A 16415-nucleotide genomic window follows, 5' to 3' on the forward strand; every position below is an offset into this window, starting at 1 on the left:
GGAGTCAGCTCTTTGGCGAGTCTGAGAAGCCAGTGGATGAACACCAAAACCACATGAAGTTTAATGGGCAAAACTTTACTAAATCATGATGAAACGACAGTGGATTACTTTGTTCTTAAATTAATTATTGTGAAAAAGGAACTCAGTTTTCTTTTCCTCAAAAAGTATATACTTTACAGCAGAAGTTGTGGCAGCTTCACATAAAATCATAACAGTATTTTTATAAATACAACTGTTTTTTGGGATCGTGTTAATATCAGCGATGACGACCGCTATTGACCATGACATTACAATGTGCTGGGATTGGTGCTGGGTACTCTGCACACATTCACATCCACATTTTCATCTGACAATTTAGTGAGGCATAATAATCCACATTTCCAAGATGAGAAAACCGAGGTACATAGAAATTAATTTGCCCAGGGCCACACTGAGAGTAAATGATAGAAACAGTGGTCAAAATCCAGTCTGTTTTCAAATGCAATCTACTCTAGACCACAAAGGTTCATGTTTCAACCAAAAGTCAAATATAGAGGATCTGGGGAATTTTATATATTTAAAATGAGAAAGGGAATTCTAGATTGAGTAAAATGCTTGAGGATTATTTGGCCAATGTATGAAATACACACACAGAAGTACATTTAGCTTCCATCATTCAACTATTCACACCACGCTTTCTGGTTATCTGCAGGCAATCGCTCACGTACAGGCAGACAGAATTTTATACGTGCCTTGGGAATCATCTTTCCTCTTCCAGTGTAAGGTATCTAAATGTTTTTATGTATGTGTTTGCACAAACACACTCACAGATATTTAGATATTAAAATAAGAGATGGTGCTATTCATCTTTTGGAATTTTATGAGAACAAAGTGCATTACGTGAGAAAGAGAGTAATAAACATTAGTCTGGACTTAGTTTTATTAAAAAAGTACATTTCTTCAAAGATAGTTCAAGCTACCTCTTGGAATAGAGAACATGGGTAAAAGCTAATGTGTCTAGCTCATAACAGGACAGCCCATTTAAAGCAATGTGACGCTCACTGAGTATATTCAAATGACTTTTAAGGTGATGAAACCTGCCTTGTCTTGCCAAAGACAAATGAATGGCCTGCTACTCAACCCACTGTGTTGTTCCATATAAGGATTAACATCCCTCTTCCTAAATCATTAGCTCATAAAATGGAAGACAGTATTTTTGTTTTTGTTTTGTTTTGGGCAGAAATTAACCGAGCTTTCAGGTAGTGTCTCTCTGCCTTCCTATTGACACGACAAGTAAAAGCACCTCTACTAATCAGAAATTATATTGAAAACTAAATATCTTAGTTGGGTAAACGTCTAGGGTTTATAAGGTCTATGTTTTTCTTGTTCTGATATTAGGTGCACAAGCTTTGTCAAGGGTGTTCTGATATTCATCACTAATATTTTTAAATATTGGTGGTTTTGCTGTCCATAATTCTTCAGGAAATTGTTGGTCTTTTGATACCCTATTAGCACTTTATATTTGTGTCAAGGAAGGAGACAAGCAAAAAACAGTCAAAAGATCTAAAAAACATTCTATTGATCGGGGGTCTACAGAGACAGAGAACCAGCAGGGTATATACACATTTGATGTATATGAGATTTATTATAGGTGCTGGCTTCCATGGTTACGGGGGTCAAAAAGACCCACCATCTGCCATCTGCAAAGTGGAGAACCAGGAAAGCAGGTGCTGTGATTCAGCCCTTGTTCAAAGGCATGAGAATTGGGGAGGGGGCAGCGATGTAAGTGGTACAGTCCCTGGGAGTCAGAAAGCCTGAGAACCATGGCAGAACATCTCAGCTCAAGCAGAGGGAGCAGTTTCATCCTCCATCTGCCTGTTTGTTCCATTCAGTCCTCAACACACTGGACGTTCCCACCTGAGTTATTTACTCGGTCTAATGCTAACCTGTTCGGTCACACTCAGAAATAATGTTCATCAGCTACCTGGGCACATCCTGGCCCAGTCAAGTTGACACAAAAAATTAACCATCACACACATGTAACTGGAGTATCAGAAAGGGAAGGGAGAGAGACAATGGGGCAGAAAAACATTTGAAGAGACAAAGATTGAGAATTGTTCCAAAACTTATCAAAGTCTTCAATCCACAGATTCAAGAAATTCAGTACTTCCTAAGAGGAAAAAAAGAAAATAAAAAACCCAAAACCAAACAAACAAAAAACAAAGAAAACCACATCTAGGCACTTCATAGTAAAACTGCTGAAAACAAAGAAAAAATCGTAAAAGCAGCAGGACACACATACACACACACACACACACACAATCTCTTCAAAGCAGCAAAAATAAGATCGATGGATGACTTTTCAAGAGAAACTACAAAGCGAGAACAATGAAAGCGGTTCTCTAGAGTGCTAGGAAAAAAGTTTCCTGCATAGAATTCTATACCCAGTAAAAATATCCTTCAGAAAAGAAGACAAAATAAAGACACTGTCAGACAAAACCAAAGCTGAGATACTAGGGCAACAATTAATTTCAAGGAAGTTCTTCAGGCAGAAGGCAGATTATTCTAACTGGAGGAAGACAATAGAATGAAGTAAAAGGGCCATAGAAAGGGTAAATATATGAGTAAGACTAAAAAAGTAAAAATGCTGTTAAAACTTGTGGGGTTCATAATATATGTAGAAGAAAATATCTGACACACAAATAGTGTAAAAGGTGAGGTAGAGTTGGTTGAGTTAAACTATTGTAAAGTTTTTACATTTCTTAAGAAGGGAACATGCCATGCTTAAGACAGACACTAATAAGTCAAGGAGTATATTAAAATCTTCAGTATCACTCATAAAAATGCACAAGGGTGAGTAACTAAAAAGCTAACAGAGGAAGATAAGTGCAACATTAAAAAAAACACCTGATTGTTCTAAGAAATAAAGGAGTGATGATCAAAGAACAAGGGGAAGACAAATAACAGGACGGTAGACATAAACCATTTACATCCCACATAGAAGGACCTCTCCTTGGAGGAAGGGCTGAGTCTAGGCCCAAGGCAGGGAATATGAAGATGAGCCTTGGCACATCCTCACAATGACAGATGAATGTCAAAGGCACACAGGAGTCAGCTGAAAGAGCTCCCAAAGGCCAAAGCTGGAATAACTGTAGCGACCACAAATGAACTGTAAAATAAACATTCGTGAGACCATATTGATATAAATAAAGAAGAGAGTAAACCAATCTTTGTCACATAACAATTCCAAATAATTCATGTAGACACTCCACCCTCAAGGAGCTGGAGCATACTCTCTCGGAAAGCATGGGCTGTGCAGTGACTTCCTTTCTAAGGGTGCAGGATGGAAAGAGAGGGAGGGAGAGTAACGTCACTGTGGATGACCCAACAAACACTACTTGGTCAGGTTATCCAGATCAGCATCAACGATCCCAAGTCACGTTGATAGTATGTACCTGTGACAGGATAGCATTTTACCTCTGTGGTCATCCTCCAAACACGAACATAACCCCAGTATAATCATGAACAAAATCAGATCAATCCCCATTGAGAGACGTTCTATAAAACTGCCAACATCATAAAAATAAGGGGACTCAGAAGCTGTAACAACTAAGAGGAGCCTAAGGAAACATGACTAATGTGATATCCAGGAAAAGATCCTAGAAAATAAACAGGACATTAGGTAAAAATTAAGGAAACCTGAGGAAAGTATGAATTTTAATTAATAATGTGCCAATATTGGTTTATTAATTGTAACAAACCCGTTTTAATGCAAGATGTTAATAATAGGGGCAACTGGGTGCATAGTATATGTGAATTCTCCATATTGTCCTTTTAATTTTTCTGTAAATCCAAAGCTATTTTAAAATAAAAAAGTTTTAAAAATCTAAATTAGACGTCACAGAAATGGCAGCGTGAGGAGCACTTCTTGAAATCTCCCTTGGAAGTTACAACAAATTGAACAGTTATAAGTATAACTTAAGCAACACACAAGCGCATCTGAGACCCATGCATAGAATCACCTGAAGGTGGGAAAACTGGGCGAGCAGGGGAGGAGGGAAAGGGAAGTGCAGAGACTGGGGCTGCGGAAACATACTGAAAACTCTGGGAATTGCCATGTCTGTGCAAACAAAGAAACAAACAAAGGAGTCTGAGCACATCCTCTGAGTGAGGGTGGGGGTCTCCCCTTAAGGAAACACCCTTCCCACTGTCCTTCCTGCTGTGGAGAGACTGGTGTTTTTGGGAAATGGAGAGAAAAATCCCTTTTCACCTTCTAGGGCTGACAAGTTGAGACTCTGTGGTAAATGTGTGCAGCATTTCTTAGTCATGTGTAGAGTAGCAGCCAGTTCTCCGAAACATGGAAGCCATCAGGAAATGCAGTGGCCCTCAGCCGAGACCCTGGTCCTGACTTACCACTGCTTTTGCCAGTGAAGCCGCTCCCTTGCCCTGATTGTGCAGGGCGATTCCTCCTGACGGATTGACACTCCTCTCATTGCCTGCATCGGTAAGTGCTTTACAACCAGCTCTGAGCGTAGGGATGGGAGCCCTGGGGGGTTGCATCTGCAGTTTCAGATTCCCACTCTGGCTAGTTTCAAATGCTAAGTGCATGTAGGGAAGGGATGGATGCTGGCAGCCAGTGTGAGCCTGCTGGTCTCCTGGCATGAGACTCTCGAAGAGACACAGCAGCCACAGCTGACCCTGAGTGGGAACATTGCTGCGCCCATGGAGATGCCTTCACTCTGAGAACTGAGATCTCTACGCCCACAGAACTGAAGCTGCAGGGATAAGCCCCACCCGCCACACCCCATCGAGCAAGTCCCCGAGAATGATAATTAAGCTGGATGGCTCCTACTTCCATCCATGTCTTCTGGGCGCTACCTATGGGGATACAGCTCCGTGTAATGTTTACTGATTTGGGGTCCCTCTTCTTGTAGCGTCTTATCTCCAAGTCAGTACTGTATGGGTTCTCTCAGAGGTCGCTGCTTTGATCTGTTATGCCATCAGTTTATTTGGTAGAACCAGTGGATCCCTTGGCGACGTGTCCACTGCTGCATCTCTTTTGTCATAAAGGTCACCAAGAGGGCCTTGGAGTTTGTCAGCTTGACTCAACTGTAGACAGGCTCTAGACCCTGACCTCCCTTTTCTGAGACCATTTACTTCAGAAAACTTGTAATTATAAATTATTTCTCTGTCCCTTTGACATGTAAATATATATATTTTAAAGTCTCTTGAAAGTTTTACAACCCAGGAAAGTCTTTCTTAAAGCCCTGGAGCCATTCCTGTGAAGTGGAGCATCGAGGAAGACAGAGCCCCATCTCCCTGGCTGTGGGACCTAACTTCTATATTCACCAACATGCAAACACATAATCGTGGAGAACACATTTGCAAACACAGGAACAACTGTGTGTGGGCCCGATGCATCCCGGACCAGCCCCACTAACATCCTCCAGTGCGCTCCACGAGCTCCCCAAGGCCCTGGAAACCCTCCTGCTCTTTGTTTCCACATGGTTGACTTGGGACAGAGTTTGGCCCTCTCTCCTCTGTGGCAATAGCCTTGAGAAAGCTTTTCTTGACTGTTTAACTTTGTTTAGTGCAAATGTTGCAGTGACAGTTGGTCTCCTGGTCCAAGCTGGTATTTTGTGAAATGCTGTGTAGGTGAATCTAACACTGAACCGTTAGATCTCAGGGCTAGCTGAGGCCCTAATGGTAGAAAGGCATATATATTATCCACGGAATAAGATGGATCCCTGCTCTTTCCAGGGTAGAATGAGTCTCTTTGTCGTGGATGGTAGGACTCTATTTATTTTTCAAATCTTTCATGCTTCTAATTTTTGTTTTCCAGAATCTCTAAAATGTACATGCAATAATTTATATTTTTAATGGCCAATAAGCATTGTTTTAAAAAAAATATGGATGTCATGTCCCATAATATCTTAAAGTAGAAGAAAACACAATATTGTAGAGATAAATGAAATATCCGTGTCTGCAGCAAAACAAGCAAACCAAGTAAAGATGGATTTCTAAGTTGAAAGAGTATCTTCATGAATCCCAGACACCAGGCTTATTCCCACGACTTTCAGTAGTAAATTAGACATGATGTGATGTGCACTGAGTTGTTCTCTGGCTTTCTGAAGAGTATCTCTCCTTTTGTTAAAAGGATAAAATTACATTGTGTAATGAAGCAGATTTATTACTAGACTATTTCCATAATCTGTTCCATTTTTTTATCCATTCTAAAATGATGTGCTGCTTTTTCCCGAAATGAACTGTTAAAAAATCAGAAACAGATTAAAGTCTGGAAAGCTCTTGTTCCCACCAACTCTTTTCCCATTGTTTTTTTTTTTTTTTTCTTTTTTTTTTCTTTTTCTTTTTTTCATATGGAGAATTCAGCCCATGGTGGGTGGGAGGTCCAAGTGTTTCATGGGAGAACTTAGAAATCCTATGAGGTCATCAGTTTATTGTCATTTTCAGAGTCACAAAAACATGGCTTATAATTAAAAGGAAGCTGTAAGGTTCTACTGGCAGGAAAGAACGACGGACTCTACACACTGTAGCCATCAGCTTCATTCCCAGCTTTCCCATCATCTCCCAGCCCATGTGAGCTTCGCTTAGTTTTATGGTCTTGCTCTTTCAGCCATTTTTCCCAGCTGAAACCCCGTATGCTCTTCCCGCTCTCAGTCCTGCCAGGTGGGAGGTGGCGGACGGCTCCCAGGAGTGCCCGCTTCCTGACTGTGGACCACAGTTCTAACAGCTGGATGCCCTTCTTCACTGTGAACGGCAAATCCCTCACACCAAACAGCAGTCATTCTGAGAAAGAATCCTTCATACATCCTTCCATATGATCCTTTTAAATCTCTCCCCCTCCTTGGCAGTCGGCTCTGTGGGATAGGCCAAAACTAAAGTGGGAAGTGTTAGATCTTCCTCTATGAAGGGGAGTGAAGCATCGAGGAAAGAAATGAACAGGATTTCCTTGAAATCCTCTCTAGACAATGTAGCTCAAAACAAATTGATGTCTTGACTTGGTGAACTTGTAGCCAAAGTTCCCCTAGTGATTTATATTAAATCTCTCTATTCAGTGAAATTTTACTTGTATTGCCTGCCTGTTACATTCATCACATAGGTTACTTACACCTTGCAATCAAACTTTTGGGAAAACTTGTTTGCGATGTGAAAAATGACTTGGCTCTTTTATGTAGTCACACGTTTGTATGTGCTCTTCTTTTACTTGTCTGCACTGGAGTGGCCTAGTCACAGCCGTGCCTCTTAGAATACAGAACACCGCGCTGTAGAGGTTTTTCTCAAGGTTGCAGTGGCCCCGACACACTTGTTACTAATACTGAAAGGCTAAGATCCGGTGACAAGAGTCAACGCAAACTAGCTGGTGCAACAGAAAGGCCTCCCAAGGTAGAAAACAATTCTCATTTGAAGCCAATATGCACATTTTCTTTTTTGTTTGTTTTCAGGGATTACAAAGGCATTCAGGTACTACAGGAAGGGTCAGTGATCATTTGTGTACACCGTATCCCAAACTATCATGTTAGATTAGGGTTCATAGGTACTGGAAATAGTTTAAGAGATGATTTAATTTCTTGGTTCTCAAACACAATATGACACCGTGTGTGTGTGTGTGTGTGTGTGTGTGTGTGTGTGTGTGATGATTAACTGTATGGTTCTGGAACCATTTACTTTCTCATGTACAGAGTGGGTTCTAAGTTATCTTTGAAATAGTGACATTCTCATTCATGATGCTCTCTGTGAGTAGAAAAGAAAGAGATGCAATGACAGTTAGGATTTTAGGAATGTCATTTAACCTTGCATAAGGTATATCCAAAAGACTCTGGTGAGGGAGGAAAAATTATGTAGTCAGTACGTCATAGTTAAGTATCTATTAAAATTATCTATTAAATGGATAAATGTTTGCCCATGAACTTCTTAAATGATCGCTCAGACTGCCTAACCCCCTTACTCGGGAGTGACAGAGGATGAAGTAGTTAAAATCTGCCCAGATCCCATGAGGACATCGTGGATAAACAGACCAGAACCGAGGCCTACCGACTCTCATCACTGTCCTGAAAGCCTGGACACGCTCTTCTCCTGAAAATGCAAGGAGGGAAACCACATCCATGCGTTGGGTCTGCCACCCGTCTTCCTGTGACACGCCCGTAAAGGACAGAAAAGAACACTATGGGGAAAGCTATTCCAAATGCCTGCCGTAACCATCTGTGGTTTTCCATGCACAGAGAGCTCAGTGTTCTGTCTAAGATGACAGATGTTCTCAAGTGGCCCTTATCCCTTCTATAGTTCCATAAACATGAACTCTCATTCCCGGAGCCTAGAACGCAGGCAGCCAAGATGCAAACCCAAGTTAGATTTGCTTTAGACTTGCTTGGAAGCAGAAGTTCAATTATTCTCATGTGAAAAATTACAAAAAAAGAAACTGCCATTTGGTTTATAAATGTTCCGTTTGACTTTATATATTATGTGGACTTCTCAACAATCTATTGATACTGTAATATGAAACATTTGGAGAGTTTCATCTAATTAACACAAGGAACATCGTGTTATGTTGGTTCCCAAAGGCTCTTGGTGGAGTGTTTCATTGTTTGTTATGTAGCCCATTACTGAAGTTAGTGGCAGTTATCAGCATATTTATGAATTCAAGATAAATGCTGTACTCCAACTGGTGAAATCTTAAGAGCAGAAATTCAACAAGTATCACAATTATTTTACGCATTATTAGGAATCATACATTTTTTGATGGTGACATTTCAACGTAAGAACAGAACAGGAAAATACAATCTCCTATTTTTAATTGATACCTGACTTAAAACATGTCTTTGTTGATCCCACAGTATGAACAAGGCCTTTGGTGCTAAGGGTGTAAAGTATTCAAAAATCCGTGACAGTAAATTCTTACTCTCAAGCAGGGAAGTTTAAAACACTGAAATGTACACTGAAACACTGATGTTAGTACAGCATTTTAAAAATGTGAAAAAGAGAATTGTGGATGTCTACTCCCCTGAGTACGTACACCGGAAGCCACGTGCTCACTACACACACCACCTCCCTCTTCCCAGAGACGCCGACCGACTCTCAGGGGTCTGTCCTTCCCAGCGCTGGCAAACAGTGAGCTGAGCTTCGTCTCATCAACAAATTGTTACAGTAACAAAAACATTAATGTTAGAAGGACTTGTAATAAGGTGAAAAAGGTGATTAAAAGTAAACCAGATGGGCACTGGACTTATCAGGGAGAACACTCCGTAGACGGTGTAGATGCCTGGCCACTGTGCTGCACACCTGACACTGAACTGGATAATATTGAATGTCAACTATAGTTCTATATATACAGTAATGGGATGTGGAGCACAGCATGGGGAACAGAGTCAACGGAACTGTAACAGCTGTATAAGATGTCAGACGGATAGTACATTGTTCCGTACACCTGAAACTAAAAATGATAACTAAAAAAAAGAAGGTGAATGTCAAGCCAATAAATAAATAGTCATTTCAAGTCAAAATTTAAAAAATGTGATTTAAACACAGTTAATGTAATTAAAATCCCTTCCACCTCACCCCTCACACACTCCAGGGCAGCTCATAGATTTCATTAAAAATCTAAGGGACAGTTTTCTGTTTGAAGCTGAGATTCACGTTTCATCTGTAGTTGGTGGGGTCTCCTTTGCAAATTAGAAAACGTGTGGCTTTTTTTACACACAAATCATGACTGACATTTCTGGTTTCCTTACTGGGAAAGGCAGAGTTTTGTGGGAAGGGATGGGCGGGCAGGATTAACATTTGAGCTTTCCTTTTGTCAGTCAAATCCTGCAGAGTCCTAGGTGAGATGAACAAGTACCTTCTTGTATGACTGGAGGGCAGAGATCGATTCCACGTGCCTGGGATACAAAGGATCAACAAGTGAAGGCTTCAAAAGCTGCAATTTAAAGAGCATTTTTAGCTTCCTAATTACTTTATTGAACTTTTTACTTCCTTTTTAAGTAAAGATTGTTTCTTGTTACAAATGGCTTTCATTAGTTGCATCCTTTTTCCTTCTGTTCTTGGGAAACACAGACTATTCTTCTGAGTAAATTGGCAGGAAAGAGAACATGCAAACCTGTTATATTGGGGCTGAGTCATGACCTTGGCTTATGTAGTGGATTTACATTAGTACTTGAAGCAGCACAAGAACCTTTAGTGATCTGTTTTAAGTCATTAATTACCGAAATTCTAGTTTAGCTCTGCTGTATTTGTGGTGGTTCAGTGCCATCTTCCTCCAGACTTCCAGCTAATTTTAACTTCTCATATATTCTTAATGGAGGGAAAAAAACACTTTGTCATGTGTGCCCATGGCAATGTCTCATACATTAAAGAACAACAGATAGTATTAAGATATATGATTGCTAATTTGTGTAAGACTGATGTAATGCTAAGTCTCTGTTTAGATAAAAAAAAAAAGAATGTGTGCAAATAAAGTCACTGGAATTCGACAGGACCAAGCGGAACTGTGAGGTGTGGCAAGAGGGCATTAGGGCAATTTTGAAGTGAGGGGCAGCTCCTGTTGACACTCCGTCGTGCTATGTTATTTCTATTAGAAACTATTTTAGACATTTAAGATGCACTGAGAACGTTTTAGAAAAGCCAAGAGAGATACTTTGTGAAGTGACAGATAGACAATTTCATGCAGTAAAGAAGAAGAAGGGGAAAACTTCTGGGTGAGGGGCCATGTCCAAATGGAGACGGAAGAAACAACAAAAGCCAGTGCCCTTCATAACTTTGCTTAATGGTTACTGTGCTGATGCCACGCTCTCATTTCTCTGCCCTCTCAAATGGGTAAGGCCGCCTTTGCTGCTGTTTGTTTCTTTTAAATCAACTATTGTAGTGTGATTGGCATGTAAAAAGCTGTGTGTATCTAATGTACAAGTCAGTGAGTTGGGGATAAGCACACGCCCATGAAACGATCACCAGCATGGAGGCCACAGACATATCCATCATCGCCCAAAGTTTTGTCCCACTCTCTTCACTACTGTATATGCGCATTTGTGTGTGTGTGTGAGAGTGTGTGTGTGTGTGTGTGTAACAAGAGCACTTAACCTGAGGCCTATCCTACTAGCAAACCTGAAGCACACAATACAGTGCCGTTAGCTCAGCCGTACAGAACACCTTCAGAACTCACCTCTCTTGCATCCTCCAACCACCATCCCCTCACTCCCCTCCTCGCAGCCCTTGGTAACCACCATTCTACTCTGTGCTTTGGTAAGTCTGACGCTTCGACTCCACATATGTGAGATCACACAGCGTTTGTCTTTCTGTGTCAGTTCATTTCACACAGCGTGACATCCTGTGTCCACCCGTAGTGTCAGAGTTGGCAGCATTTCCCCCTTTTGTACGGCTGAGCAACACTCCCTGTGTCTACACCACATCTTCACCCATTTCCCCGCTGATGGTCACTGAGGTAGTTTCAGTATCGTGGCCGCTGAGAATAACACTGCAGTGACCATAATGCAGATCTGAGGGAAAATACAGTGGTTTCCGTCCTTCAGATAAACTCCCAGAGGTGGAATGGCTGGCTGACATGGGGTTCCAGCTTTCATCTTTGAGGAACCTCCCTACTGTTTCCCATAGCGGCTGCACCAATTTAGTTCCCACCAACAGAGCACGAGGGTCCCCTTTTTTCCACAGCCTTGTCGGTACTTGGTATTTGTTGATTTATTTTACAATAAAGCCATCCTGACAGGAATGAGGTGGTGATTCATTTTGACTTGTGCAGCCTGTGCTTTTGGTGTCCCATCCAAAAACGTCATTGCCAGGGCCAATGTCAAGGAGCTTTCCCTGTTCTCTTCTAGGAGCTTGAAGGTTTCACGTCTTGTGCTTAAGTCTGTCTCCCCATCTGAGTGATTCTGGGTGCGGTGTGAGATCAGGGTAGAGTTTCAGTTCTCTGCATGCGGATACCAAGTTCTCCCAACAATTTACTGAAGAGACGGCCCTTTCCTCATCCTGTATGCTCAGTGCCTCGTGGAAGTTAGTTGCCCGTGTGGGGGTTTATTGCTGGGCTCCCCATGCTCTTCCATGTTTGTCCTTCCTTCAGTGCTCTCCCTCATACGGGACGTCGTAGACTTTCATTATGTCTCACACATCTTTTATCAGGTTAGGAGTCCTTCACACAAAGCTTCCTGCTAGATCACCGAGCGCTCTGACTGGATCCAGCTGCTAGATCACCGAGCACTCTGACTGGATCCAGCTCTGCGCTACAGAACCCCTTACAACTTCGCCGTCAAACTAGCGGTTCTTAATGGGTGACTTGGGGATCTAGCAACTCTTTTAAGTGAATGGATGATGCTTAAGATGGGGTGTCCATAACCTCCCCAGATTTCTATGTATTATCTTGGAGGAGATAACCACAGCTTTCAACAAATTCTCAAAGATGTCAGTGTCAAGAAAAGACTAAGTCCAGAAAGTGAGTCTCAAACAGGACTGCGTTTAGAATCACCTACGGAGCTTTTGAACCCGCCACTGCCCAGGCCCCACCCAAGACCAGCCAGAATCTCTGGGGCAGACACAGTATGTTTAGAAGCTTGCCAGGTGGTGTGCAGCCAGGCTGAGAACACTGCCCTAGACGCTTGCTGCCATTTTGGTTTCTCACACCCTGTTTACTCTCTGTGGTCGTCTATGGTTCCTGCTTAAAACGGACAGGAGCAGGCCTCTTGGGGGTATCGACAGTGTACCCCTATTTAACGCCCTAATTTTAGCTCATGTTCCTCATAACACCATCAATATAAAATTATACTAGGAGTCACTCCTTAGTAATGGATAGATGTAGGTTATGACAACTAAACTTAGACACATGACATCCATTTCTTTAGGTGAAAGTCAAAAGGCCCTATAAGAGGTAAACAATACCCTATGACCAGGACACAGAAAAATTCTCAAGATAAAATGACCTTTCAAGTGGTAGAAAATTACCTTTTGGTGAAAATTTCCCATGTACTGTTTAGAGGGCTCATTTAGAAAATGCCACCTAACCACTCAGTAACTGCATGTTCTGAACAAAATGATTTTATATTTAGTTTGAACTTTATACCAGCAATTTGGCTGTTCCTGATACAGTGTGGAGCGACAGGAAAAGAGAGCAACACCATCCTTTCTAAGCATTGAAGTGAAAACGGACTAAATATGCCACATGTAAGTGTCGATTTAGTTTTTCAAATAGTGTCATGATAAATTTTGATATTCTTTATTTCTGCCACAAAGAGATTAAAATGTGTTTTTATAGAAAACCTTAAAATGCATAAATGATGTCACATAAATAAAGGAGGAAACAGAACATATCCTACATTCTTTCTGTTTTCTACAAATATTTGTAAGGAAATCTCATTAGTGGTGAGTTAATCAGCTGGGCTCCCGAGCGCCTGCACGTTTGTACTGATAATCGCCACAGACTGACTGAGTCCCCTCCAGAATTCACGTGCTGAGACCCCAGTGCCCACGGTGACGGTTGGTGCCACTCTCACGCATGGGACACGCCCTTATAAAGACGGCTTCCTCGCTCCTTCTGCCCCGCGAGACACTGAGAAGGCAGCCGCCTGTGGCCCAGGCAGCGGGTCCTCCCTGGACACCAGTGTGCCGCCCTGGATGTGGGACGTCCAGCCTCCAGGACAGTGAGGAATGACACTCTGTGCTTTACAAGCCAAGGACTACGGTATTTTCTCATAGCCGCCCATGCGCTCTAGGACAGTAACCTGGTTAAGTAAAGATGCCAGGTTCTTGATTTCCAGCTGATTCCCTGACCTCACCTGACAGAATCCTGGCTAAACAAACGGTTCCTCTCCTGTGGAGCTGAAGGTCAGCAGTCTATTCATAAATAAATAACAATGATTTTAAATTCATGTTCTGATCAATTTTTTAAAATGTTCCTCATGATCTCAATTCATTGTTGTTTCTACTTCTCCAATTCTGAATTTCTACGAACAAGAATAAATCTTAAAGAACTCGGTGGAGCTAGCTAATGAAATTGAACATGCTTGGAGTAATGCTTTAGCAGTGCTGCCGTGCTATCTGTCAAGACTTCAGGTCATAAGGGCATGCTGACACCTTGTTTAGGGATCACAGTGACACGTGCATGGAAGTCTCAGTGTCTGACACGTATGGAAACAAGTGTCAAAGTGACCTGACCATTAAGTGTTTCCGTGGCCTTACTCAGCTCTGGGCCGCATGTCTCCGTTAAGCAGGAGACCACGTCATGAACTCTGCAGTCCTGTTTGTTATTCCTTCCCCTTTGGGTCTGTTAGACGTCCCAGCACGATGCTGACACTGTCCAGGCTGCACTATTTTAAAGTCATGCCTGCATTCTTGGGTTTTGATTTCTTTTGAAAACAGTTTGAAACATGTGTCAGCATTCTGCAATGACACCCACCCTTCTCCAAAGTGTGACACATACCTGATTTCTCACGTCTCTCACACACGCTAAGACTCTTTCCTCCATGGAGACAGTGGATCTCCATGCAGCACTGGGCTATCATGACACCATTGTTGGTTCCCGACCCTGCTCTGTTCAGCAGGGGACCAGAAACCTCAGTGATCAGACATGTGTACCACCGGCATGCGGGCCCAGGCCTGCGTCAAATGGCAGCCTGTGACTTCCATGAGGGGCCACGGGTGCTCCGTTAGTGCCGCTCATGAAGACGTGGCAGTTCGGTGACCTCAGGTACACGGAACAGGCCGGACTGTGTTCTGAGGTGGTGCCGGGAAACACACTCATCTCATTCCACCTACAATATGTGGGGAAAGTGGAGGGAAGGTGAGGAAGATGGGGTGGAGACTTTAAGTGGTCTGCTCAGACACTGAACATCCGCACGCTAGTAAATACTTTGTATTTAGTGTGAAATGTCAGGCAATTAGGACAAAAACTGATTCTGGACCCAGATATGAATACGCTGAGTTATAAAACACCTTAACACACATTTCCTTTCTGGTTTTCCTCCAAAAGCCTGATGAAAGGCGGGCCTATCCATTTATACAGATGTGTACATTACTCTTAACTCCGCAAGAGCAAAACGTAAACCAAAACAGACACAATACCTAATAATGGGGAATACTGAAAAGCTGAAACATTGGTTATTGTACTATTTTCGTGAGAAGTCTCTGTCAGCACTACAGTAATAACTTGTGTAAATCTTTGTAAGACCAAGGAAACTTTCCTATGGGTGTACTGACTGATTTTCAAAATCCTCTGCGTGTCCTCTAGACAAAGAGTATTGAGGAGATTCCTAATTATATCAACATTGATTGACCACCGCTGCCAAACCTGACCGCCACTGACAGCCTTGTGGATTTCAAGGCTGTCAGCACAGTGATGACAGCCGGGCTGAATGTTTTCCCAGTGGTCACACCACCGTCTGTTTAAATGACAGTCTATGACCTTTTGGAAAAAATTAGAACTTGAACATTCAATATGATGAAAATAGTTTACCTACGATAGAAATGGTTTCCTTATTTGTAAGCACTGAGTTGTCTGAAACTTCCAGATATCAGCCATGAGAAACCACTTGAGCGCTGACAGATGACAACATCCTGTATACTCACTAATGTTTTCAATGCTAACCATCAGTGTGTACATACGTACACGCTTGTTTATATAAAATGAATATATTTTTCACACACTCCATTTGCTTAACTTTTAAAGTATATTGCTTTCAAGTTTCTCCTAAACGACATTTCATGTCAGCTGACTGAAAATTTGGCTACGAAAAGCAAACTCGAAGTTTCTAGCAAAGATTAGCAGCTTCACTTAAGTGGATGTTTTCGCTTCACAAACATAGATTTTGCAAACTTACTACAGTATGTGCACCCTGTAATGGAGCGGATTCTGTCACGTTCTACCCAGTAGAGGACAGGACAGCACATTCTCATGGGTGTCAGCCATGCACAGGGAGGCGGACCGGACATTCCCCACCGGTGAGACCTGCGCTTGCGGGTAAACTGTTCCTGTAGTTACAGGAAGAGAGTTGTCTAGGGAGCACCATACACCTGGTGACCAAGTACCTCGCTTGGGTTGCCAGAAGATAACTTAAACTCCAGCACTTGGTTACCATCTGGCCCTCTGGTGGTGAGTGTTAGGGCTCTCTCTGTCTTAGTTTCCTGCAGAGTCAGAGGGTAAAAGGTGCTCGTTAACTGCTATGTTCTCCCCGGTTACCTCGGTTAATGGCTACCACCTTTTATTTTTAGCCTTTGAAGGTGTTTCTGTTTGGTTGGGTTAGTGGTTCTCAAAGACCAGTAGGGGTGTGTGTGTGTGTGTGTGTGTGTGTGTGTGTGTGTGTGTGTGTGTGAGCCCCATGAGGGTGAGAGACGGACCGAGAGACAGATGCCCAGGCCCCAGCCCAGGTGGTAGGCAGTGAGGGGGTGAGGACAGGGGGGCAGCAGCACAGCAGCAGGGTGTGCTTTTC

Source organism: Rhinolophus sinicus, chromosome 7, assembly GCF_057876585.1.
Source record: "Rhinolophus sinicus isolate RSI-liver-muscle chromosome 7, RSI-T2T, whole genome shotgun sequence".
In the NCBI taxonomy this organism is placed as follows: domain Eukaryota; kingdom Metazoa; phylum Chordata; class Mammalia; order Chiroptera; family Rhinolophidae; genus Rhinolophus; species Rhinolophus sinicus.